Raw genomic sequence first — 26,367 nt, 5'->3', positions numbered from 1 at the left:
TGACTGCGGTACACAAAACACTGATCACGGTAAAACAGTGACCACTGCTCAATAATCACAGTACAATGAACCCTATAGACTGACCACGTACAATGGCCACTGTACAAATACTGACCACAGTACAAATACTGACCACAAACTACAAACCACCATAAAAACAGTGACCAATGTACAATGACGACTGTACAATAACCACGAAACAAACACTGACCACAGAACAAATACTGACCACTGTAAACAGAACAAATACTGACCACAGTATAACCCAATGCCCTTCTAAATCTCCCCCTAAAACCCCGGCCAGAAATAACCACACGACCTCACCTCGGTCCATTTGGACGCACTTCTCGGCGTAAAACTAGCCCCGGGCCGATTTGGGAAAAACGAGACAAAAGCACGTGTCGTCACGTCTGAGGGGGAAGAACTCTCCACGCCAAAATAAAACTCTCCCCGTCAGCTCTTACCCCCCTTGTTATCGGCCATATTGGTTTCGCCCCATTCTCACCATCTGGTATGTAGGAAATGTTTACCGCGCTAAAAGGTAAAATATTTACACCTTGACGCGGCCCTTGGCATATTTGCCATTTGTTGAATGTTTACGTGTCTTGCACATAACCAGGATTCGAGCATTTGTCGCACCGCCGTACACTGGGTCCAATTTATTAGCACCTTTTTTTTTTTAAAGGGAGAGCAATGCAGAAGAAAGTATGTAAAGCGGAACTCATAAAGTATTAAGGACTGTTGAACTTTGTATACAGTAAATACAATTTTAACCTTATTATACTTATGCGTATAATGTTTATAAAACAATAGGGTATATAAAAGAGAAAAAGTCAATTAAAATTAATAATAGAAACATTAAAGAAAACAATATTAAGTCTTAGCCGTACAAATTGTTATATACCATGACAGGTACAGCTTAGTCAATATGCTTAGTCTTAACAGTTTAGTTTAGTCACTTAGGTAACACAATGTCCACCCTACCACAGGGGTCGGCAACCTGCGGCTCGCGAGCCGCATGCGGCTCTTTTGATATCAAGATGCGGCTCTCCAGCTCCTTGAACAAATACTAATAATCTTAATAAAAAAAAAATATTTGAAATAAAAAATGTTAGTGGCTCTTTAAAACCAGGGAAATTTTGAAAATTGTAACTTTTGGCTCTTCCGCTTCAAAAGGTTGCCGACCCCTGCCCTACCATACTTCATACATACGCCTTAAGCACCTTTAAGGCATACCAATATTCCAACCTGGAATCCTCGACAATCGTTCAGAAAAAATAAAATGTATTTGATTGCAGATGAAAAAAAAAACCCATACGTTTTCATCGCTTTTCATCTCCCATTTAGCAGCTCTGATAAGAAAAAAATAAATACAAGGGGATCCCACTCTAGGGAGAAATGTTTTTTTTTTTAAAAAGTCAATTATAAACATGTAAAGATAATGAAATCTAAACATGTAAAGATAATGAAATCTAACATCTAGCCTAAGGCCAGTTGAACGGAACAGATGAGAAATGGCGTAATGGGGATAAACAACAAAGGCTACACCGTGTTGAATTAATCAATAATGTCAGTTCTATTTTTAGATCTTTTGTTTACATTTTGGGAGCGCCAAACGTGGTACGCTCTACTGGCGTACGTATGATTTGCTCGATGCTAGATGGTTGGTAGCTCGTAGGCTACATGATAGGCTACACATTTTGTGATGTAGGCTACATCTTCTGTGCAATGTGCTTCGTTATGCCTGTGCTATGCCATATTACACATATATTAAAGAAAACAATTCGTGTGTAACAGACTCCACCATCTGTGTCTCAGGACACATCGCTGATAAAATGTGTCCTAGTCAATATAGTTTCTCTCATAGTTTATATCTTAGGTTATGTCTTAGTTTATATATCATGCGTGTCTTAGTCTATATCAGGTGTGTCATAGCTACAAAGCGTGTTAAACACTGCACCCTCCAACTCATGTGCTACACTCTGTGAGTCTCGGACTACCCCACTGCTTGATGTGTGATAGGTGCTAGCCTTGATAGCCTAGGTACCACAACATTCCATCTCTATGCTACAATACAACAACGACAAAAACATTGAAAGCGAAGTTTGTTGAGAAAATAATACTACATCAACGAGCCCTAAAAAATAATCGGCTACTACATGTATCGATACCCATGAAAGTATCGTTACCATTAACGTAATGCCCACAAGCTTAAGTATCTAAAACAATGACCTCAACCTCTCGCTTCTATTTTAAAACCAAATCTCCCCATCCACGAGTTGCTAATATAATATCGCCCCCGCCCTCACACTTTTAAGGTTTCCTTATACCCACAACCCCCACCCCCTCCCCCACACATAGCCCTAATGATGTTGACATTCCAACTCGCCATCTTCGATTGTTGTGAACGATAAGTGGACAGAAGGCGCCCACTCACGCTAATGAAAGGCAATTTCACTTTTAGAAACTGGGGGAATTCCCGATCTACAGTTACCTACTACACCAGGTGGCCCCCGGTGAAGAATTATGGGATGGAAAATTGGCCTCGGGAAAGAAATAGACCACGGTCAAATTAGAAAAATGGCAAACTGAATGAGAGAGTAAAAATGTAGAGCGAAAAAAAGAAGTTAAAACCTTTTTTTTTAAACTGGATAAGGTGATGAGAGAAACAGCAGTTCAAATAGGTCATCGTCGAACAGTTAGAAACAGTTCCGTTTTGGGACCTGGGTTACTCCTGGGGGTCGCTCATACACATGCTTACAAACGCTGGGGGTCCCTAATATTGTGATGAGGGGGAGTACTTTATTGAATAAAAAAACACGTCCTGGAATTATCGTAGCTTGTGTTATTAGATAACTCTGCCTCAAGGGGAGCTAACCAAATTATACGTCATCTAATTTACATAAAATGGAGATGGACTACTTTTTTGTTTATTTATAGTAACAAAATATAGAGCAATTTCTAGATAAAATTTGTAATTGTCGATTATTAAAATAAAACAATGTAATCACTGTTATTTGTTTAATTTACTTGACTAAATTAAATGGTTTAAAAACCAATTGATTATAGATTTTTATTTTACTACAAAAAAACAAAAAAAACATATAAAGGTATTAATGTTCATTGAATAAGTTTTTAATAGCTTTACGAAATCATCAAACTTTGTGATATCAAACAGATAGTATTCGAAAATATGAGGAATCGGCGTGGTCGAGCTCGAACCCTCGGGCAGATGATGCTCATTAGCTGGGGACTGCCTCTCTACTAGGACAGACAACTCGAAAATTAAACAACTGCTGCCTTGTAGTTTGTTCTTGGTTGGACAAAGGCTTTGAAAGCAAATCCAAAAAGAAAAGCAGGCTGAAATCGGATTCAATGGCCTCAAAGGCGCATAACCAGTTGACACGTATCCTTAATTGTGTAGGTGGGGATACCTTCCAACACTACAATTAATAATGAAGAAGACTTTCTCTGTTATTTATAGTTCAGTTATACAGTGACTTAGAAAGTAAAATTAACGTAACATTTTTTAGCGACATTCGATTGTATTTTTTTTAAAACCGTCAAACAATATTATGACATATTTTTTGACACCTGAATCGTTGCTGTTTTTTTCACGTCTGCTCACCCCCCCCCCCCCCCCCCAACCCATGACTGCCTGTGCCGTCGTACACATCAGCAGTTTGTACACGACCACGTTAGTGGTACTGACAACCACGGGTCACCCGTGATCCTGTTTGCAAACTCGCCCTTGGTAAACGGTTATTTCCCTTTCACCAAACACGTCTGGGTTCACTCCCTTCGCGAGCTGTTGTGCCTGGTGACCATGGCAACCAACAAAGGGGGATAACTACAAAGAGGGGGTACGTAAAGGTAGTGAAATCAATATAAAATACATATAATTTGCATTAAATGATTCAGTCTTGAGGAATTCTGTTATTAATACGTTACAAAGGGAAGATAATCTAGAACATGAAAGGAGTAATGACAAGGGGATAAGCCACGCCCATGTTAAAGTTCGACGGATTTTTTTTTTTAAACCAGCCACCGGAAGTCTTACGTCAAAGCGTATCGAAGAATTCCGGAATTTCAAAGACAGAAGCTAACTCCTACTTACTGCGCATGCCACGATAAAAGGTACAATTAACAATACACGAACGACATTTTCTTGACTTTAGTGGGGTGGGGTGAGTGAGGAAGGGGGTAGTTGCCTTTAATTTCGATATAACTTATCATTATCAGGCTCGTTTTAATTATACATCGAGGCATTCCAAACATTCTTAATGACACAGCAAGAACAGGTGGCACAGTGCAATGTTGTCGTTTCTCTACACCCTACCACACAAGTCCTTGGCTCTACCCACACCTCGTATAAATACATACCACTAGACTATTTCCAGCTAATATGTTGTTACGTTGTTTACTAATTATTGGTTGTTTTTCTTTAAACAAAAAACAGGTATTTTTCGGCACAGCGATTAGTGTTTTTGGTAATTTTAAGGTAGTCGTAGGAACTAGATTTAGACCAGTTGAATCCGAGATTAAATTCGATACGCGCATCTACCTTTGCTTAAAGTTACAAGTACCTAACACGATAACCTAAAGTACAGGTATCGACTTTAATCCTAACTCAACAATCCGTAGTATCGAATCTTACGCTGAAATAAATTACGTGAAAAACTAATAATCGTAATTAAAGTACACGCCTAAAAATATTACTTTACAAATAAAATCCCCATTAAAGGACGCACAAGATTCCTATAGGTCTAAATGGATATTTTTAATAACAACTTTTTTACTTATTGTGTGTGTTACTTTATTTCTGTAATTATTTTCCTGCGACTTTTTACTTTTCTATTTCCTAGCAAAATTTGTGACTATATTTTTGTGACCCCACCCCCTGCTCAACGCTAAATCCCTGTCATCCAAGTTTATAATTCTTCTATTTACTTTTAAGTTATTAGACTCCTTATTCATCTTTTAAACTCTTTGTTAAACAAAACGTTAATCACTAGCCACATACAGATAATTCAAAGACCACCCACGTGATCGCCACACGTGACCTCCCCACGTCTGTTTGTCGTGGCTTTGTTTGTCCAAAAACCGCTGTGTTTCACGCCAAACTTCACACATTTTAATAGGCTAACAATAAGCCGACTCATTTTTTACACTTTTTTTTTACCAACGTGGCAAGTCTGTCAACATTGGTCAAACCGGAAAGTGTCCTTTATGGCAATGTGCCAGAAAAAAATCTAACATCTCAAGAAAATGAGAAAACTTGCAAAAAAAAAAAAACAATTAAATCTCAAATCACATTTAAATCTATCAGATCCTTTGATTCCGTATTCAGTACTGTTGTCTTTAAAAAAAAATCCAAATTGCTATTGGGCAATATAAAATGTAATACAATATATTCATTTATTATAAATGTTTTGCTTTGATAGGCTTTAGTTAAATCGTATACGCGCCATGTGTGTATATAAGCAAATGGAGGAGTTTCTTTGTTCTAAACTTAATCAGAACATTTATAACTGTTCTCTTACACTATTTTCATGTTAGTTTACTGAAAAGTAATATTGCAAAATTGCATCTATATTTTTTATAACAATACATACACGTATCACATTTTCCTTACATTATGGTTTTTATAGTTAGGATTAAGGATTAGGACTGTGAAATTTCCATTAAATATCTTCACTTTGAAAAAGTCGGGTAACCGAAGAAGTATAATAATACTGTCTATTTTTAAAATGTTTCTGTCAATAGCGCTATTGTTAAATATTTAATAGGTTATTGGTAGTACATAGCTATCTGATGTCAAATCTAAAATTATCCCTAACATAAACTCTAGCCTAAGTCCTATCATAGCTTTAACTAAAAAATAAACCTTCTATAACATTACTACCAAAAACAAATACACCTATTTTGGACGAGTCCATTGTCAGACACAGGTAAAAAGAATTACCACCAATCTATAAAGGGGAATAAGCGAATCCGTCCACGACACGAATATTTTATAATTATCTTGTTACACGTTAACAAGTTTTTAAAAAAAACCGTTTTAGTTACCAGATGTTCTCTCACATTAGCTTAACCCTGGCATTACCCTAATCCCCCTGGATTAACCCAAGTACGCGAGACCGAACAGGTGAGGGTATCACCTATTGACACCACCTACCTGATGGCGGAGTAAAATTGACCTTTTGACTCGCGATTGAAACGTACCTGGCCGATCTAGGTCACAGCCGTTGTTGCTCTTTGTTGTTGGTCACGGATGACTGCCCCTCATTCGGGGGTGTGCGCCCCCCTCCCCTCCCCTACCTACCGCCTTTTACCCTTCACGTCAACCAGGCCCTACCTTCACTAGCACAGACAAAAAAAAACTAAGCTAATACCGAATTGACTGAGCCAGTGTAAATACAAACGTACCCTTAAGATCAATGACGGTAGACAGGCAGTCACTCATACACAAACACGGTGTGTCATATATTCATACGTAGTTTTTTTATAGTAACTTAAACACAATGCTCGTATAGTTTCTAACTAGGTTAAACACACACAGACAGAAATGGATTACAACAACATGTATTTGATATAGCCATTAACTTATAAAAGCCCATACGCCATCGCCGTAGGTACCGTAGGCACTAAGCCACATACACTTTTTTTTTATAGTAACTTGAACACAATGCTCGTATATTTTTAACTAGGTTAAACACACACAGACGGCAAATGGATTACACACATGTAATTGATATAACCATTAACTTATAAAAGCCCATACGCCATCGCCGTAGGTACCGTAGGCACTAAGCCACATACACTACGCCATATACTCTATAGCACGTACATTATACACATTACGCGACGCCTTATACACTACATATACTACGTCACATACACGCTCTAAATCTAACAGAACGCGACACAAGTTATACCATACACTATGACAAATATAGCTCTCATATTCCGCATACTTTAATTTAATCCAGTTAGAAATGAATAGAAACGAAAAGACCGACGATAATTAATTGCCATTCTCCCTCCCCCCTATTAAACGAACGTCTGACCCAGCCGTCTTTGTTCCCACTCTCTCTCCGGCGGTCGGCTATTTATGCCTGGCTAACACTCGACTCGACCAGCGGGCTCCGCTTGACTGACGGAGACAATGTACAGCAACACTTGGGCACGTTCGACTGAGGTAATCAAGCGCTCGTTTGGTTAATTGATCACATTCATCAGACTCCATTTTTTTCTCCCCCCTCCATACTAGAGCAACTGCCGAGTAAGATCAATATAGTCACACACACAAATACACAGGCACACACACGCCTACGTATATATACACACAGACACATATTTACACATCTATGGGGAAAGCGTGGCCTAGCGGTAGAGCGTTAGACTGCTAAGCCGAAAGTTTCGAGTTTGAATCCGCGTTAAATCAGTGGAACATCCATGAGTCCACCCAACTAAAAGTTACAAGTACCTAACACGATAGTCTAAAGTACAGGTATAGACTTTAATCCTAACTCAACAATCCGTGTTATCGAATCTGACGCTGAAATACATTACGTGAAAACATAATGAACACATTACTTTAAAATTATTACTTGTATCTTGCTCACATTATGATAAAAAAGACGGCTGGGCATAGAGCTGACCACATTATCCCCTTGTATGAACTCCACTTCATCTCCCCCTTGTGTCTTATGCACAAACGGGACAAGATTATGATGCTGCTATCACATACACACATGCATACACATATAGGCATAAACAAACGCCAGTGTAATTAACAATGTACCAAGATCGAACCCCTCACAAACATATCAGCACTGTCACACCCCACACATATACCCAACACTATACCACCCCTCACACACACACACAAATCATCATCCACCAATACCTTAACACCTACCACAGCAACCTCCCAACACCACAACTACCACCCAACCTCGACCACCAAAGTTACCTACATCAAATACAACACCAACAACACCCCCTACCACCGCGCACTCTATCAATAACCCTCCCTGCTTACACTGAAAACATTTTGAGAAAAAACACAGTGCGCACCCGTTACTATATTTAACTACCGCGCCTCGTGCGCACCTTTTTGCCATCGACTTCAAGAACGACACGAGAGCATCTTTAATTCATTAAGGTTCCCAATCAATACACTTCTAACGATTTAGTTATTAGTTCGAACTTTTCTAATAAATATAATTAAGACTAATTAGAAATTAGAGCGGACCGCCTTGATTACGTTTCCGGCTTTGGCCGAGGAGAACTCAGGCCGGATGTTGTTCTTGTCGTTACCATAGCAACCGGTCGAAATTACACATTTTAAAGAAAGGACCGTAAGATTTGAAGATGGAATGAATTTGTTGATTTCTGTTGCAAACAGGATGTCCTAAAGCTATGATGTCCAGCTAAAGTATGTCCTTCAGGTGATAACGATTGGGTTTTGGAGTGGTGTGGGTTGGGTAGGTGGGGGGGGGGGGTGGGTGAAGGAAAAGAAAGAGGAATTTAAAAGTTTGTAAAGTACCTTTTGAACTATCGATCACTAAGGGCAGGTGAAGTAGAGTTCACCAGTTTTTTCTGGGTGTGTTAGGTTATTTTATAGTATCGTTATCTCGAGTTTTTGTGAAGGTCAAAAATACAGTTTAGCATTTTAATAGAAATTCAGTTAGGGTTTAGGGTTAGGGTTGACATTAGCAAATTGTATTTGTATTTGGTTAACTTCAAGTAATGTAACACCCCCTTTTTAAGAAGATTCCATTTTTGTGGCATTATTGTGTATAATTACACACATCCCTGATGTAGATATAACGACTTAATAGGAACAGAAATGCGAGTTGAGAATTTTTAAAATCCCTTTCAAAAAATGTCGAGGTCAAAATGATATCCTCTTATGCGAAGCCGGCTTGGATAAACAGCTTCGGCAGCTGTAATGACAAGTACCAGCTACACACACACACACACACACACCACGAGAAAACAAATATAAAAGATTTCCAACAAAGCCCGCCCATACGAAAAGTAAACTTGTCAGTTTTAAATTCTAAAGACGGGACCATTTTCTATACGAGCCAGAGAAGGGCTGTTTATACGTGTTTTGTTAGTTGGGTTCTGGGCCTTTTTAGAATTCCCGTTTCAGGGGAGACATTTCATTCAAGGGAGGAAACCCACTTTGACAGTTTTAGTGTTATTTTTTGGGATAATATTCAAAAACAGAAATGAAGTGGACGAAAAAAAAACATTATTAATCTCCCCCTCCCTGTTCTAATAAGTCTTTTAGTCTTCAAGTCTTTTCGACCCCCCTCCCCCACCCTACTCCTTCCGACGTACCATGAGAGATCCCCAACTGTCAAAGGACCCCCGGTACATACAGTAATTAAAACTCGTAAGGTAGGACGCGAGCATGACGCAGATGACAGCTGACATTTATGTCAGACAGCTGACATCTTTGTCAAAAAGCTACGTGGTTGTGTGCGTGTGTGTGTGTGTGTGTGGTGAAAGGGGGGACGACAAATGTTGTACCCCTTTGACATGCCCGAGCGTCAACGCCGTCCAACTTAATCCTAACCGTCAGCATCACGTGGTCCGACATTGTAAATAAACCGTGACCTAATTCTAGAAAATTTGCATATTAGCCCAGGTCTCCAACGTCACCTGAGAGAATTTTTTTTTGTTGAATAAAGAGGTCACCAACAGGACGTTGCTCTAATATAATCGGTTCACGCATAGCTTATTTTTATCAACCGGAGTTCGAATCCAAACGAGACGTGTATGCGTTAACGTAAACAACAAAGACTCACCTTAAGTAACTACCTAAGTTTGAGCGATACAATGTTTCTATTTCCTTTTTACAACTGTTATTAAGTACCATCACTCGCGTATATTTCATTTAACTATGGATTTAATTTGGGGGGAGGCCAGGGGTGTAGTGACGTTGAGTCAAGGTCAGCCATATCTAGTGGGTACCAAACAGAAGTCCGCTCAAATCTTGTGGGTACCCGGGTGCACTCAATTCTCTTGGGTACTTAAGTACAGTACCCTCAGATATGTATGTTACCTTATATTTATATTGATGCTTACCACCAACTGGGAAATAAAATCACATTTAACCATTGCAAAAATCATGCTGGTTTTAACAAGTACCAGCCTGTTTCGTCTCAGACAGTAAACATCATTTACCTAATAACTTAAACCAGCCATAGGTACCTTTCACATCCAGTAGACCCTACCCTTAGCTAACAACCCCACCCCAGGTATACACCTCACCCCCTTTCGGCATCCCCTTTCACACCCACCCCGGCACTCGTCATGCCTCAAACCCCCCCCCCCCCCCCCTCTTTCAGGCAGTAGACAACCCCTACCTAATAACATAAGCCAATTCTAGGTAAATTTTCACACATATCACACACTACCCCACCCCAGATACATACATCAACCCCCTAACCATCAACCCTTTCACACCCACCCCGTCACTAGGTATCCCTCGACCCCCAACTCTTGCAAACCCACCCCGTTATAACGGTGTTAATTCTCAAGTGTTAAAACCTGGTGCTAAGTGAGCATCGGAAAACCGTCCGGGTCCCCCGGAAACCGGACACTCGACGCCCCACAGCCTCCACCCTCCCATTTCCCAGGTAACACCCCCAAGCACCTGCGCCCGTGTTGTGTGTAAACCCACACCTCTATTCAAAAGGCGGTAAGGGGGAGCTAATAACATGAGAACCCCCAGCGGCAGTTGTTCCTCTCCTCGCACTTAACGGATGTTCAACCTAAAACCCGGCCATTTTATTAAAGGCCCGTAATTCAGTTTTTCAAAGGGTAGGCAACTCACATTTCAACACCCACGAGTAAGGGGAAGCTATGCTAGTATTACATTTTTCTAGTAGAGTATTTCGTGACAGAAAAAAAAGATAAGGAACGAATAATTCAAAGAAGAATAATGAATTACAATACAATAAAAGTCGTATAAAAATCGAAGATTCTCCTGGAGTATTCAATAGCAGAAGTTTTTTTAACATCAATTGTGAGCTTGCAATGTTGAAGCTGATTCGTCTAACTACTACCTAATATATGTAAATCTGCCTACATAAATAGGGGGCATATACCACCCCCTCCCTCCCCCTCCCCACCAACAGACACACCTCTCTCCTCCATTAGTAGCCACAGAAATTCGACACTATGCCACACAACACTTACTCTAACACTCACACCCCACTCCTACACCACCACAAGTACACGCCACACAAAAATTGACACCGCATCCCCCCTCCTTTCTATTACACCCGAACCCCTATTCTCATCCCTCTCGTAGGTACGCAACTGAAACTGAGCACCCTAGCCCAGCAACTGTTACACCTAGTGACGTAACATAAGAACAGGCGCGACACCTGTTGGGTGAGATGAGGTGTGGGGGTCGGGGGTTTGGAAAGAGGGTGGGGGGGGGGAGGGGGAACAGGCACGAGGACAGAAGTCTGTTAACGGTTAGGCCAGTTAGGGGGTTCGCCCCACGTGACGCGAGTGGTGTTGATGTGTGCGAGACGCACTGTAAACAACTGCGGTGGTGCGTGATTAGGGACGTATGTGTGGGGTGTGTGTTTGTGTGTGGGGTAGTGGTGGTGGGAGGGAGGGAGGGGAGGGGAGGGGGAGCACACACGGATCAGCAGATTGAGATCAAGAATCGTAGATCACGCAAGTAGTGGATCAAGCAGATCTAGGTAGGGGCGTTCCCGTTAGCACAACGCCGTGTTCTTCTTTACATACACACATACACACACACACACACACACACACACACACACACACACACACACACACACACACACACACACACACACATATATATATATATATATATATATATATATATATATATATATATATATATATATATATATATATATATTAGTCTATAAGCGATAATAATTTCCTGTTGTGTGTGCTAATGCATATTCCAACAGGGTAGACACATAAAAACATTGAGACATGCTAAGCTTGCGGAAAAGAAAATTATCGAACGTGATCGATAAAATGCTCAAAACGGAAACCACGTGCATCAAACAACACGTCTCCATCAAAGACATGCAGGAATGGGATTCTTTAATACGGCAGCCGCATAATTATAATTGTTACCTGTCTGGTCGCGCAGGTAAAAACAACAAAAGATAAAAACACAGGTGAGATTTTTTTTCTTACCTGCGTGAGCCAGTTTTACAAGAGGTAGGTGATGGAGTAACGACCCCACCTCCTCCCCCCCCCCCCCCCTTCGCTCACAAATACCTACTGTCGTTTACCTACACTGTTAATATATAATCAGAATTTAACTTTGATCTTTGAGAACAAGACGCATCGATACCAGGTATCGCGTTTCCAGCCATAAAAAAACCATAATCGATTACCCCAGACCAGACAGATTAAAATGGTTACTTTTTATTTTAAGAAAAAATGGAAAAGTATTTTTAAAAGTAATCAGCCGGGTTATGTGTTGTATGGTAGGTCAAGTAATCAAACAGAGTAGGGCTCAACCCATATGTTAGTTTTCTGGACTCAGCTTGTTCAGCATACGACGAAAAGGATTACATTGTTATAAAAATTTATGTTTAAAAATACGTTTTAATAGTACAAAAGGGAGATACTTCTATCAGTTATACGGTTTAAATTTTTACAAATCAAAAAGAAAACAAATGAAAATTAAATAAATAATCTTTAAAACATTTCATGTCAATAAATATTTTTTTTAAACATTGTTGGGAAACAATAATGGCCAACGCAGTTATACGGGTGTCGACTGATAAATATTATGTAATTAATATTATAAGTGAGTAGGTCAAGTCATGAGAGTGATAAATAGCTGTGGTGGGGTGGAGGAAGATGGGGTGGGGTGGGAGAAGGGACCGATTGGGAAGGGTAAATAACTCAAGAAACACAACCCCGTTAATAATACCAATAATTAACATTACCTAGCCACACGTATTTGGCAAAACAAAAAAATAGCCGAAAATAAAACGGTTAACTATTATAATAGGAACAATGAAAGGGGTGGAATTCCCTCTCGCTATTTATAGCAACTAAACAGCGCTGAGTTAGGGTGGGGGTAGGAGGCACTATTGTTATGATAATCATAAGTGCTACGTCACGGATTACCCATGCATTAACAATATCCCTAGCAGGAAATTGAGTTCGATACCTTCATAATGAAACCACAGTAAATCGAAGACCAACAAAAATACAAACGTATTATTCGTTATCCTAATTTTTTTATTTTAGAGACTTAAGTGAAGAAAAAAATATCGACTAACTGATCACTTTCTTTCTTCCTTTCCTTCTTGATTTCTTTCTTTCTTCATTTCTTTCATTCTTTCTTTACGGACATGACCGGCTCCAATAAGCCAGGCAGCCCTCAACACGACAGCGCTCACCTTCTAAACCACGTGACGCACGTGAACCATTCTTATATCATCCCTATCTGCTTCACCTACGTTTGGGTGGATTTGAACCAGGAAGAATTGATAACCTCAGCTCCCCCCCCCCCCTAAACCTCATTTAGAATGTATAACTTGCAGTGAACAGTTAAATTTGGAATAGCATTACTTGGTGCCAGTTCTATAAAGATTGAGAGAATGAAGTAGTGCAACGTTTTTCAATAATTCAAAATGGTTGAAAGTTTGCAACAATTCAAAATGTTCTGCAACATATTAAAATGGTGCAATGTTCTGCAACATATCTAAACATGTTCTACAACATACCGAAATGTTGCAATATTCTGCAACGGACCCTAAAATACTCTATGCAACATCGAAATTGCGCAATTAAGGCTAGAATTATCGGTATAGCCCCACATCAAAAGGCCCAAACTTGCAGACTTACGACATTCATTAGCCAGGAAATTAGAAAAACATTCATTATCTAGGAAATTAGAAAAACATTCATTAGCTAGGAAAATTAGAAAAACATTCATAAGCCAGCAAATAAGAAAAGCATAAAACTTATCTGCGTTATTGCAATCACGTTTAATCAGAAATTGCACAATATGTTCTATAAATAGACCCATTAAAAAGTCATCTAGTCTAGTCTAGTACAGTACAGATAATTTAGTAGGGATCGAAGCGCATAGGGTAATTCCGGTTCTATTTTTTAGACTATTTTCTTTCTGAGGCTATTCTTGACAAATCCTTTGAGTAGAAAGATAATAATCATTTCTTTCACGCGATGAACGATTCATTTACTAAAAGCTGTGTTTCTGTTTCTAGGAATAGTTGGTCGAAATGATAGTGGTTTGGAAATTAACTTAGTAGATTGCTTAAAAATTACTGATAGGGAATTATCTAGTATAGTTATGTTAGAAATATTTATTTTAAAACGTTAACGTTTGTAACAAAATATATATATAATTTTTTAGTCTAATTCCTATTCCCTATAGGAGCATCATTGCTGATGTAAGAAAAATAATAATTGTAAAATCGATTTTTTCAATACATGTACGTTAATTATTTCAATATATTCAATAATTAACTTACATGTAGATCCTTTTTTTTTCTCTCTGATTATCTAACTAATGTATTAGATTCGGAGCAATGCAGAAATAATTGGATCTGTTAATTGACGTCTTCAGAACTTATAAATGGGATGATCTTCAACATTTTAAACTTCTTATTTATTACTATTTGCTCCTAGAAAAAATAAAGCATCGTACATTGCTGAATTTAGGGGTTATCGAAAAGGTCCGAAAACTTGCACACACTCCCCTCCCACTCCTCAAAAGCCATGACGTCAGCAGAGTGACCATTTGGTGATATGCCCACACTATAAACTCACCCCCACCCCACACCCCCCTCCGCCTTTATGACGTAAGCCCCGAAAGCGGAGGCTATTCGGCTTCATTAAATCGCTTGATCAAATGAACGAAGTTATGGGCGAATAAAAAAAAAAGCCGGAATGGAATGGGAAAAATGTTGTTGCCGGCTCCGTGACGCCGGTTGTGATAGAAATAGCAAACTAATCAAAAACTGTTACTGGAATTAAGGCTCGGTACAAACACATTCAGCAATTAGTTCGTCAATTTTTAGAACATTTAACATTTTATTTTGTGTTTCAATATCAATTTTATCAAACATTCAACAACTTTTTTAGGATTTTAACATCGCTTCTCACATTGATCAAAACTAGATATTTATTTTAATATAAACGTGAGATGTTCGACGTATGAGGTCGAACATTTTAATATTTAATTATTGTTATAATGTCGTGTCAACTCGACCCATTCCATACGCATTTAATGATGTACTGTGTCACCTGATTCATAATCAAAGTCGGAAATTTAGTCCGCCCCCTCCCCCACGAAAATTTCTGGTGACCCCCCCCCCCCCCCCCGGGAGAAAAAAGTCTGGAATCAACACTGCAAAAGTAGAGTATGCGGCGGTGATTTACGTTTGTTATTGTTAAGATACATTGGTGAAGATAGTGGCCAAAAGCCGTGTTATATTACACAAGTGGGCCAAAATGCCATACTTTTATTTAAACCTTGATCTTAACTTTAAAAACACACCGTATCATCGACGAATAACCTTCTGATAACCCATCATTATATGTACGAACATATGAATATGAATATATATATATATATATATATATATATATATATATATATATATATATATATATATATATATATATATATATATATATATATATATATATATATATATATATATATATGTATATGTGTGTGTCTGTATGTGTGTGTGTGCAATATAATTTAGTTGACTTAAAAAAAAGGAAAGTATTAAAATAAAAAGCATAACAATATTAAAAGCAAAACTTACTGTGTTTGTTTTACTTGACTATCCTACTCCAAAATAAAAACACACAGAAATAACGAAAGTTCAAAATTCTCCGAAATACACTTTTCTTTAAACTAAAAGTTCCTTTTAAATATACAAAACACACTATCTACATTTTATCAAACGGTTAAATCCTCGTCGAATATATTTTGACTTTGGGGAAACAGAAATGACATTCATAAACAGGACCAGGTCGGTTCATCAAAGGCGACACGTCTGGCCCAAGTAAAGAACTAGACACACTATTACCTTATGCAGGTAATCTTGAAAGGTGAATGGGTTTGGTGAAGGGGGAGGGGGAGGTAGGGGTAGGAGGGGAGGGGGCGGCGTCGCTTTTGGGTCAGTGACCCGTAAAGACACGGGGACGAGATTTTCATTCATACACGGATTAAACAAACTACAACTCTTGCTAGTCAGAGAGGGGGCGGGGTGGTGGGAGAGGGGGGGTGGGTGGTAAATCACAGGGGAGAGTGGATGAGTGTGTGGGAAGGTATAACAGAGGTGGGTGGGTGGGTGGGGGAGGGTGTAAGGACAGGTATAGCAGAAGTGGTTGGGGGTGGGGTTAAAGACAGGTATAGTAGAGAGGTGGGTAGGGGGAAGGTAGTTGAGAGAGGACGGTTAATATTCATCCCCTCTTGTGGAAAGCCGCCAAAAATGTAAATCAAGTTATGAATTTAAAAGATTACACTCAGTACAAAAGAATCTGTAAAAAAAAAAAATCGTGTAAAATTAAATTCATGCCCTAGGGCTCCGTTGAACTGTATACATTTTAATATAATTTACTCGAACTAAGACGGGGGATTTTTTTTGCTTGTATTATCAAAGAACAAATAATTAAAAAAAAATGTTGGGGGTAAAGTAGGAGGAGCATTGTGATTGTTTAGGCTGTCTAGCGCCGGGAGGTAACTCTGCTTGCACTGTCGTGTCATAACTGGTCTTCCCCTTGAAATCATTCACCGCGTCCTTATCACTGTGTCTATAGGAATGGGATTTTTTTTTTTTTTTTTTTTTTTTGCTACATTTTCAAAATTTGGGTTTGGGCAAACTTCGATGTCATAACCTCAAATCTCCCATTCAATTTGAGAGACTAGCGAATTTTTTTTCAGCAGTGTAAAAAAAAATGATATTTTAAATAAGCTTTGAGATTCTCTCTGCTGTTGAATTTGATAAAGCTGTATTCAATAGATAGGCTCATAACAAAAGCTGTGGGGGTGGGGTGTGTGTATGGGGGAGATTATATTTGGGGGATTACACTTAAGGTCATGTGGCAAGTTATTGAAATGTTTACATATTCATAATTCGCGACATATACGGTGAACGGAAAAGGGGAGTGAATTTTTAAAGTTAACCTTATAGGTTAGAGAGTAGCAAAAAATGTAAATGACAGAATGAACTCTAGTTATCAAATGGGCTTGTTTGACATGAGATAAGATTGTAACGAAATCTATAGAGGCCCAATACTCCGACAACCAACGTTCTCTCTAAGAATAGAAAGCTGGTATGCAATGTTTATTTTATGTGAGTAGTGTTCACGTTGTATTTTACAACCGCGCGGCAATTTCAAAACTACCGCACGACCGCGGAGTTTAGAGGGAATATTGATCACAACCCTATTCAACATCAACTAGTAACAGTGTATTCACAAATACATTAACATGTATAGGTGTTTGTCTTCAGGTTTTGATTTACTTAATCTCACCACTCCTCCATCATAACTTGTGTTGTTTTATTCTTGTACATTTCAAGCGGAGACCAGTGGTCAAAATGTTACCTATAATGCTGAGATTTTACCTTGTATAAATCATTATGTATAGCATTTATACACACAAAAAGATATGCTACATTTTATGATAGAATATTGTAACTATTTAACTTTTTTAAAAATTGTAATTATCATATTATGAGAAAAATGTTTCGGCAGTAGGTCTTCGTTATCTAAACGTCATCAAACATTTTCAAGGAACAATTTTCTAAGACATTCCCAATCCAACTTCTCCACATACTCAATCCACAAACTTGAAGGTCAATATCCAAAGGTCAAATCCAGTGTAATCCAGGCCGTCCAAACCAGGGTAATCGACTGCAAGATTTTTAGAAACCGCTGACCGATACTCCAAGCCCAAGGGGGCTAATTCATATAAGATGACCTCTTCAACCGGAAGTCATCCGAAAGAAATGCTTCCGGGTTTTATAAGTCGATTAAGTCTCGGATGAAACTCAAGTCACCGCGAGAGTGGCCGCAGCGACGGGATTACACGTCACGTGACGTCATCAAGCTAATGAGCCAATGGCTACTTCAGGAATACCCTCTGGAATGTGTTGTGTACGATGTTATTTTTAGCTTACACTAAAGGTCAAGTACATTTTAACATCTTTTTCTATACATCTTTTTTTTATTGTCATGAATTAAGTGTAAATTAGTAGTTTAATTTTTGTTATTTAAATTCATCTTTTAAGAATTAACGTTACTCTTATATGGCGAGTTATTGAATAATTGCATTATAGAAGGCCTTCGATACATTATTGACTTTACTTTTTAAAATGTACATGTAATGATATTTTTTTACGGTACAAATGTAGTGTATAATTTTAACTATGAGATTACAATAGAAGATTTCAGAACAGATATTTTTTTTTACGTCGATCTGTAGGCAGAAGATCTTTTTTTTATCTGGGGCATCACAAAGGCACTACCTACAAGAAGACATTTTACAAGAAAATCGACATTATTACAAGAGATGGACATTTTACAAGAAAATCGACATTATCCTAGAACACGATTTTACAAGAAAATTTGAATTTATACCATAATATAGACATTTTAAAAAACGGAGATTATACCTGGAGATGGACATTTTATAAGAAAATAGACATTATTCCAGGAGATGGACATTATACCAAAAGGCGGACGTTATCACAGAAAATACTTCACATACATCTCTGTGCCATAGCTCAGGATGCGCATGTGCAGAATACCTGACGCATGCGCACCATCTTGTTAGAGCAATAACTCCATACAGCACCCACAAAAAAATATGACACAAACAGCCAAACTAATTACCAGCGAGGAATCCACATTGACTGAAGTACATCCGTACATAAGAACGAATAGAAACAAAAAAAATTGGAAAAGGTTGCGGGAAAAGGGTTAGGAAAATGCCGGGAAACGGGTCAAGAGTGTCGGGAAATCTACCCTTCTAACCCCATAACCAAGTCTAGATCATACTTACAGCGGTAATTTTGAGAAGTGAACAACAGCAATCATAGTTGTCTCCCCGCTCGTATATATAAAGCGCTCTGAACAAGGCGGTTGTCGGTGATATTTTTATTCTGAGCTGACTTTATATGTATAATATTAATGGATGTAGAATTTCTTTTGATCCCCTAAACACCAATCAACAGCGCTAATTATCTGATCTTGAAAGAAAGTTAATGATACAAAGGCCGCACCACTAATACAAAGTAAAACAAACAAACAAGTAATTCCTAATAACCGAAAACCGAGCCTAAAAAACAAAACAAAAAAAAACAACCAACAGAACAGGACATTTAAAAAAAAAAATCATTCCAGGATATACGACGTTTTTATTTAGCCTGACGTGACCTTGACATTCGCTCTCCGCAGACTTGCAAATCGCTTTTTCTTTCCCCTCCCTCCACCCCATTTTTTTTTATAATAATGTCCAATTTTGGGATTCGCCATGTAAGGGGACAAAAACTCCAGATAATTGCATTTCAAATCTTCCTGAAATATGACTACGGTTACGAAATGACAGATTAAAAAAAAAAAAGAGCGATGGCTTAAATGTAAATTGACACAATCCTCCCCTTTCATCCCTCCTCATGCACACTGCCACCAGCACCCCCCCCCCCCCTCCCGACCTGAAGATTTAAATACACTTTTTTTACATTACATTCTTAAAGCCTCTGTCTGGTTACATATGAATCGTTTGTTTGTCTGGCATTTTTTTTAAACCCTCGATCATCAAGAGGTATCGTTTTTCGCTACAACTTACAACGACGCTGGTATTGTAATTTTAATTTTTGATTAGGTGAAGGTTTGGCGGCGTACAGGGGGAAAAAAAAGGAAAAAAAAAAGCCAACCAAGGAAGACCTAGAGACCTGGAAGAAGACACCAAGAAGATTGGATACACCTGGGGACAATTGGAGAATAGCCCAGGACAGAGACGCCTGGAAAGCTCTTGTCAGTGGCCTATGTCCCAGTGGGGACGACAGGCAAACCTAGCACTAAGGTTTGGCTAGGATTATTACTTAGGATATATATATATATATATATATATATATATATATATATATATATATATATATATATATATATATATATATATATATATATATATATATATATATATATATATATATATATATATAAAGGAATATCACGATATCTGCATCACTTTATAATAAAATGGACTACACAATAGCTCAGGAACCATTGTTTGAGAACCGCTGAATGTATTGTTACGAGAGGACGATATTTGTATCCTCTAATCAAGGCAGGCAACTCGCCCTACAAACATTGTCTGCCCTTGTTCCGTCCCGCTCCACTGCCTCCCCCAGCAGACTAGAGCCTGATTGTCTGCCCCGAAACTCTCAGACTACAGTCTGTCTGCCCTCGCCGCACGCCTCATCTACTTCCATATCCCTCACTTAAGCTCTCTCTTACGTCCGCATACTTACAATCTGCTGTCTACATACGCTATTCATATTACCACCGTCTTCTGCATAAAAAATAAAAAAAGTTCCGAGTTACGGAAATCGGAGAAGGGTGTATACGCGGGGAGACTACTCTAAAATGACAGTCTAAATCGACGAGAGTTATGCACCAGAATTCGTATCATTGTGATAACATTACGCAACACTTGACTGCCGGTCTGGTAGAGCGGCGTACCGAAGACAAAGATTTATGGAGCCGGCAGCCGGCTCACTCAACCGGAACAGGTGGCTCCAATGGAAAATTTATCTTAGGTAAAAATTCAACGTTTGAGATTAATTAACTTAACATGCTTGGTTGAGCTTAATTGGACAAATGCTAATTGATGAAACACATTTTGGCATAAAAGAACAAACTGTATTATACAACGCTGATCGAAATAATACAAAACTTAAATAATTCTATTGAAATAATCAATGAGGAAATTAACCTTGGAGTATAACAGAAGTAACAATAGCATAAAATTATTTCAACGTCATAACCATACAAAAGGTAGGCCCTATAAAAATAGTTATTATAATGGAAGATCAGTCTATCGAGAAAAGATCGATGATAATCGAACCAATCCGTACAACCGAGAAATGTTGAAGTATGTATTGTTGATCTGACCAGTTGGTTCTATTGAAGCCAATCTCATCGATGATGATTGGTGCTTGTGAGTTGTATTCACCTACTGATCAACTTGATGGAAAAGGTGTGTGGTCTGTTAATTGCAGACTTAAGTTCAGTAGAAAGAATTTAGGGAAAACGCACACGATGGTCAAGAATGCGAGGGCGAAACCGAGTTTAAAATTCAAAATCCTGACCAAGGTCCCCTCTAAGGAGAAACAGTTTATCTTCAACTTGTATTTTGTGTGCGCAGTGTTCTAAATTTCTTATACAAGGCTAGATCTAGATTCTATATGTATTTTACAAAATGACTGCGCGGCAGGTTTAAAATTACTCGCAAACGAGAGGCTTAGAGGGAAAATTGATCTTGCCTGATATTATGATTAGTTGCAATTAGCTGGAAAGTTCTACCTAGATATTAGAACTGCACACTATTGAAGGATACATTATATCCTTCATTACCCTTACAACATGAAAAACTCCCCTTTTGAACTTTTGTTGTTTGATTCTTCATCTCGACTTTTACTTTCAAAATTCACTACGTAGATCGGCATAAGGATTATACAAAGAATACTCTTACTGCGTTATTTTCTTATCTTTCTAGCACCAAACCCACATGGAAGTCAAGCGTACTTTTAACTTCCACAAATCGATTTCATTCCCACTCTTGCAAAATCTTACCAATTTTTTTTTTTTTTTTTTTTTACAGAATGATGGATGGCGTAGGTTATAAATAGCATCGGAATTTCCCAAACTAAACCAAAGAGCAAAGAATTCACACAAACGTACGTTTACTATCGAGGTTAACCCCGCTCGAAACACAATGTCTACACGTATGTAACACATCAGTTTTAGTGTTTTAGGGTATCTGTAGCAATAAAACTTGACATTTACCTCCCCTTTCTCTTTCATCCTCTGGTACAGAAATCTGATTTTTTTTAAAAACCCACAGCACTAAAAGAAAATAACCTTTACGATAATTACATTCGCCCAGAAATTAAAAAAAAATATCTTCCAAAATTTTTCTTTACTTTTTAAATTACAAAATGTATTTAAATCAGAAAAACGTAATAATTATTTTAAGGTTTGAAGGCCTAAACATAATCAAAACCGGAACTCACAACTAAAAATGTTACTAAAAATAAACCGACCTACTCCATTGACCCAGTTAAGAAACTATGCATCACCGTGTAAGGTCACGTGGTGCCACTAAGACACAATCATTCTGTCCAATTAGCCCTCCCAGGGGTGGAGCCTTTGGGTTCACTGTCACGCCCCTAATCGCCATCACGTGACAACTCCGGGGGCGACCCCCATGTTGATAATCTCCAGACCGCTCCAAATTGACCAGGATTGGTAAAAAGGATGACCCCTGACCCCCAACTAGACAAAAAATGTACAACTCTGACCCTATTCAGATCAAGCGAAAATAATGATGACCTTTGACCTAAACTAGACCAAAAAAATGAATCTGAATGCTAACACAGCAGGGAAATGTGGATGCCACACCCCAACTGTTCTAGGCAAAATGTAGACCCCAATGACCCCAATTAATCTAGGCAAAATGTAGTTCCCTTACCCCTACTAGACTAGGCAAAATGTAGACCCTGACCCAACTAGACTAGGCAAAATGTAGACCCTGACCCAACTAGACTAAGCAAAATGTAGACCCCTGACCCAACTAGACTAGGCAAAATGTAGACCCCTGACCCAACTAGACTATGCAAAATGTAGACCCCTGACCCAACTAGACTAGGCAAAATGTAGACCCCTGACCCAACTAGACTAGGCAAAATGTAGACCCCTGAACCCAACTAGACTAGGCAAAATGTAGACCCCTGACCCAACTAGACTAGGCAAAATGTAGACCCCTGACCCAACTAGACTAGGCAAAATGTAGACCCCTGAACCCAACTAGACTAGGCAAAATGTAGACCCCTGACCCAACTAGACTAAACAAAATGTAGACCCCAGACCCCAATTAATCTAGGCAAAATGTAGTTCCCTTACCCCAACTAGACTAGGCAAAATGTAGACCCCTGACCCAACTAGACTAGGCAAAATGTAGACCCCAGACCCCAATTAATCTAGGCAAAATGTAGTTCCCTTACCCCAACTAGACTAGGCAAAATGTAGACCCCAGACCCCAATTAATCTAGGCAAAATGTAGTTCCCTTACCCCAACTTGATTAGGCAAAATGTAGACCCCTGATCCTAACCTCAAAAATAGACCAAAGAAAATAATGACCCCTGACCCCCCACCTGACCAAGCGAAAATCATGCCCCCCCCCCCCCCCCGGCTCTGGTTAAATCAAACACTCATAGGACAAACCCACACGAAGAAAAAAAAAAACCAGGTATCTTTGATAACATACAAAGGGAAGCAACTGTATTAATTAGCCCAAAATAAATGTTTTTTTTTAAAAAAAGTATCTTATCCAGGGGCGACGACTCATACAAATTAGATCATTACATCGCTTCTGGTAAGGTTAAAGTAAATCTTCTCTGTATCCGTTGTAAACAATGTTATTTATATGACATAATTCATTGTAAGGCACGATTTTTAACACATTAGCATTTTATAATGTAAATTCAAAATTCTTTTGACTTATTTAGAAACTACACACGCTAATGAAGCATAATAAATACATAAAATAATAAAATACTTGAATTATTTTCACTGCTTCCAATGGTTGGGATTCCTCGTTCTTATAAATATACATTTTTAAAAATAATTTAACGTTAAATCATTGGGTATCAATGACTAATTTATTTAGTGCATTTATAGTTATATTTTACAAATAAATGAAAGAACGAAGCATAGCGTAAAAGAAACAAATAAAAAATTACATAGTGATCTCCAAATGAGAACACAATGTCCCATAACTCATTCCCAATCACTTTCATTAACAACGACATTATCGAGGCTCGTGGTTTTACATCGTGCCACCGGTCTTTGTCAATGTTATCGCTGTCATCAGTTTCGGTGATAAAACGACTTTTAACCGGAAATGTCCGGCTTGGTCAGGAGGGACGAGGCACCCTGTGCCGGTCCCTAGGCGGATGGCGGACGTCATTGAAAGCGTTGTCCAGTATTGGTGTGGAACTAGGGTAGGGCGAAATTGAGTCCGTCTTAATGGGGTATGTCAGAATGGGATGAGCCAAAATTGGGTATGCCGAAAATGGGGTATATCCTGATTGAAAAGGAATGCCAAAATGGGGTATGCCGAAAATGGGTAGTCTGAAAATGGGTCATGTCCTGATTATATAAATAAAGAGGTATGCCAAAAAAGGATGAGCCAATACCGGTTTCGCCATGGAAAACTTCATAGTTATGAATCGCATTCCACTTGCGGGAACCCTAACACAATTTGATGTTTTAAACGCCAGATATTGCCAGATAAATTTTTAAAATACAAGTAAAAAAACGAGTTTCGTTTGACGTAAGAAAAAATATTTCGTTTAAGCATTTATTTCAAATCCGAGCACAATAAAATAAATCACACAAAATCATCTTACGAAAGCACATAATCTTCAAACTATGTCAAATCAAATCAGACTAGATCACATACAATCAAATCACATCACAAAACACATTAACAGAATCACCCTAGACTATCCTATACCAAGTTATATTATATCGACCCCCTACTGTATACAGTGACCCCCCCCCCCCCCCCCCCCACCGTCCTACTCTTCACCGACACCCCCCGGGATAGACACCCTAATGACCGTTATATTGTCATGTCAGACCGCGGCTGTAATTAATTTGGCTTCCATTCAATGCACGTCCTGTGTGTTATGTGACGTCATACACAATCACCATCCCTGCTTGGACGTTTCAATAACACACTGACGACTGGGATGATGGGATGATGTGATTTTTTTTTCACACAACCAATAAAAAATGCAAAGTTCCCCTTTCAAACCTGACTGTCTATGGGGCAAGTGAAGTAGAGTTCACGTCTTTCTGTGACCTCGACATATGAAAGGAATAGTATGGTCAGTACTATGCCCAGCCGCTTTTAGTTTCCCTAACGATTGGCTAAATGTTTTTTTTTCTTCTTGTTTTTTTCTTCATTTTTTTCCTTATTTTCTTTTTTTTTTATTTGTCAGAACAAACAAAACCGAAACAGAAAATAATAAACACGAACCGATTATCTAAAATAAAAAAAAAAATTAATGTTCCGAAATACCTCATCCTTAAAAATAGTTTCTATTAACTTCAACATTCAACAGTTATAGGTCGAGTGATAGATACTGTGTTTCCTTACAAGGCGTGGGTTCGAATCCTGGACCAAAGCGAGAGTTCTGCGTGATTATGTACGACGTGACTTACAGCAGCGTTAAATTATAACTCTACTTCACCAGCTATTTTATCAAGTCCTTAAAAAATTGTTGATTTTATTTTTTTATTTTTTTATTTCGTCACGTTTTTCCATTTTAATCATACACTAAACAATGATTTATCAGTTACTGCTATAATTAAAAATAAACAAAAAAAAATTCACTTTTAATTTTTCACCTTCTGAAGTTGTTTACGAAAATTCTCCAGCCATTGCTCACAATGTTCTGCAGCAACTCTGCTGGGGTCTCTAGAACCACCTATAGATGTTTACAGCAAGTCACCACCAAGAAAAAAACATAAATAAACCTCTGTGAACTTTTAGCCTTGACCTACGTCACACCATTTCAAACCGGAAGTAATCCCTCGGCTCCATTCAATTAGTTCCAGCTGTTGGTGCTACTGCAAAAGGCAGTCATCCATGACGGCCCACCCAGTGCCGTTTTTTTTTTTTTTTAATTTTATCTCCATCGACTGCCCTCCAGCCATGTATGACCGCCGCGCATGTCTGGTGGCCGTGCAAATGGCGGCAGCTGTGTTTACATGTCACACGCAGAAACCGTTTCCATTGGTTGGTTTCTGGCCGCGGGGGAGATGCCATTGGTCACAGAAGGGAACACTCAACACCAACGTGTCTTCCCAACAATTGGTTTGGATTTTATTTTTCGGTTTTTCTTTTTCGGACAAATCTACATTTTCTTGCCCTCAGAGTAAAAATGTGGGTTAGGTTAACTAATTATGTTGCTTTATTTTAACAAGTTTCTTACATGACCACATAACCACCACCATCGACACCATCATACCATAACCACAAC

At 38.6% G+C, this 26,367-nt stretch overlaps 1 protein-coding gene across 2 annotated transcripts in view; it reads right to left on the bottom strand.

Moving 5' to 3' along the window:
• LOC131927026 (uncharacterized) overlaps nt 1–26,367 on the bottom strand; it is a 65,224-nt gene that overhangs the window by 34,655 nt on the left and 4,202 nt on the right. Inside the window, exon 1 of one of the 2 annotated variants that reach the window (XM_059282685.1) lies at nt 15,846–16,022. The exons of the other annotated variant lie outside the window; for it this stretch is intronic. The gene's annotated coding sequence lies outside the window, so the exon portion shown is untranslated. Of the gene's footprint in view, nt 1–15,845; nt 16,023–26,367 lie in introns of those variants that run through there. 2 annotated transcript variants of the gene reach the window in all.

This window comes from Physella acuta, unplaced genomic scaffold (assembly GCF_028476545.2).
Source record: "Physella acuta isolate Inbredline_101_S28 unplaced genomic scaffold, ASM2847654v3 ptg001363l, whole genome shotgun sequence".
Taxonomy (NCBI): domain Eukaryota; kingdom Metazoa; phylum Mollusca; class Gastropoda; family Physidae; genus Physella; species Physella acuta.
The sequence above is the reverse complement of the archived record's forward strand: the minus strand, read 5'-3'. Positions and strand labels throughout refer to the sequence as shown.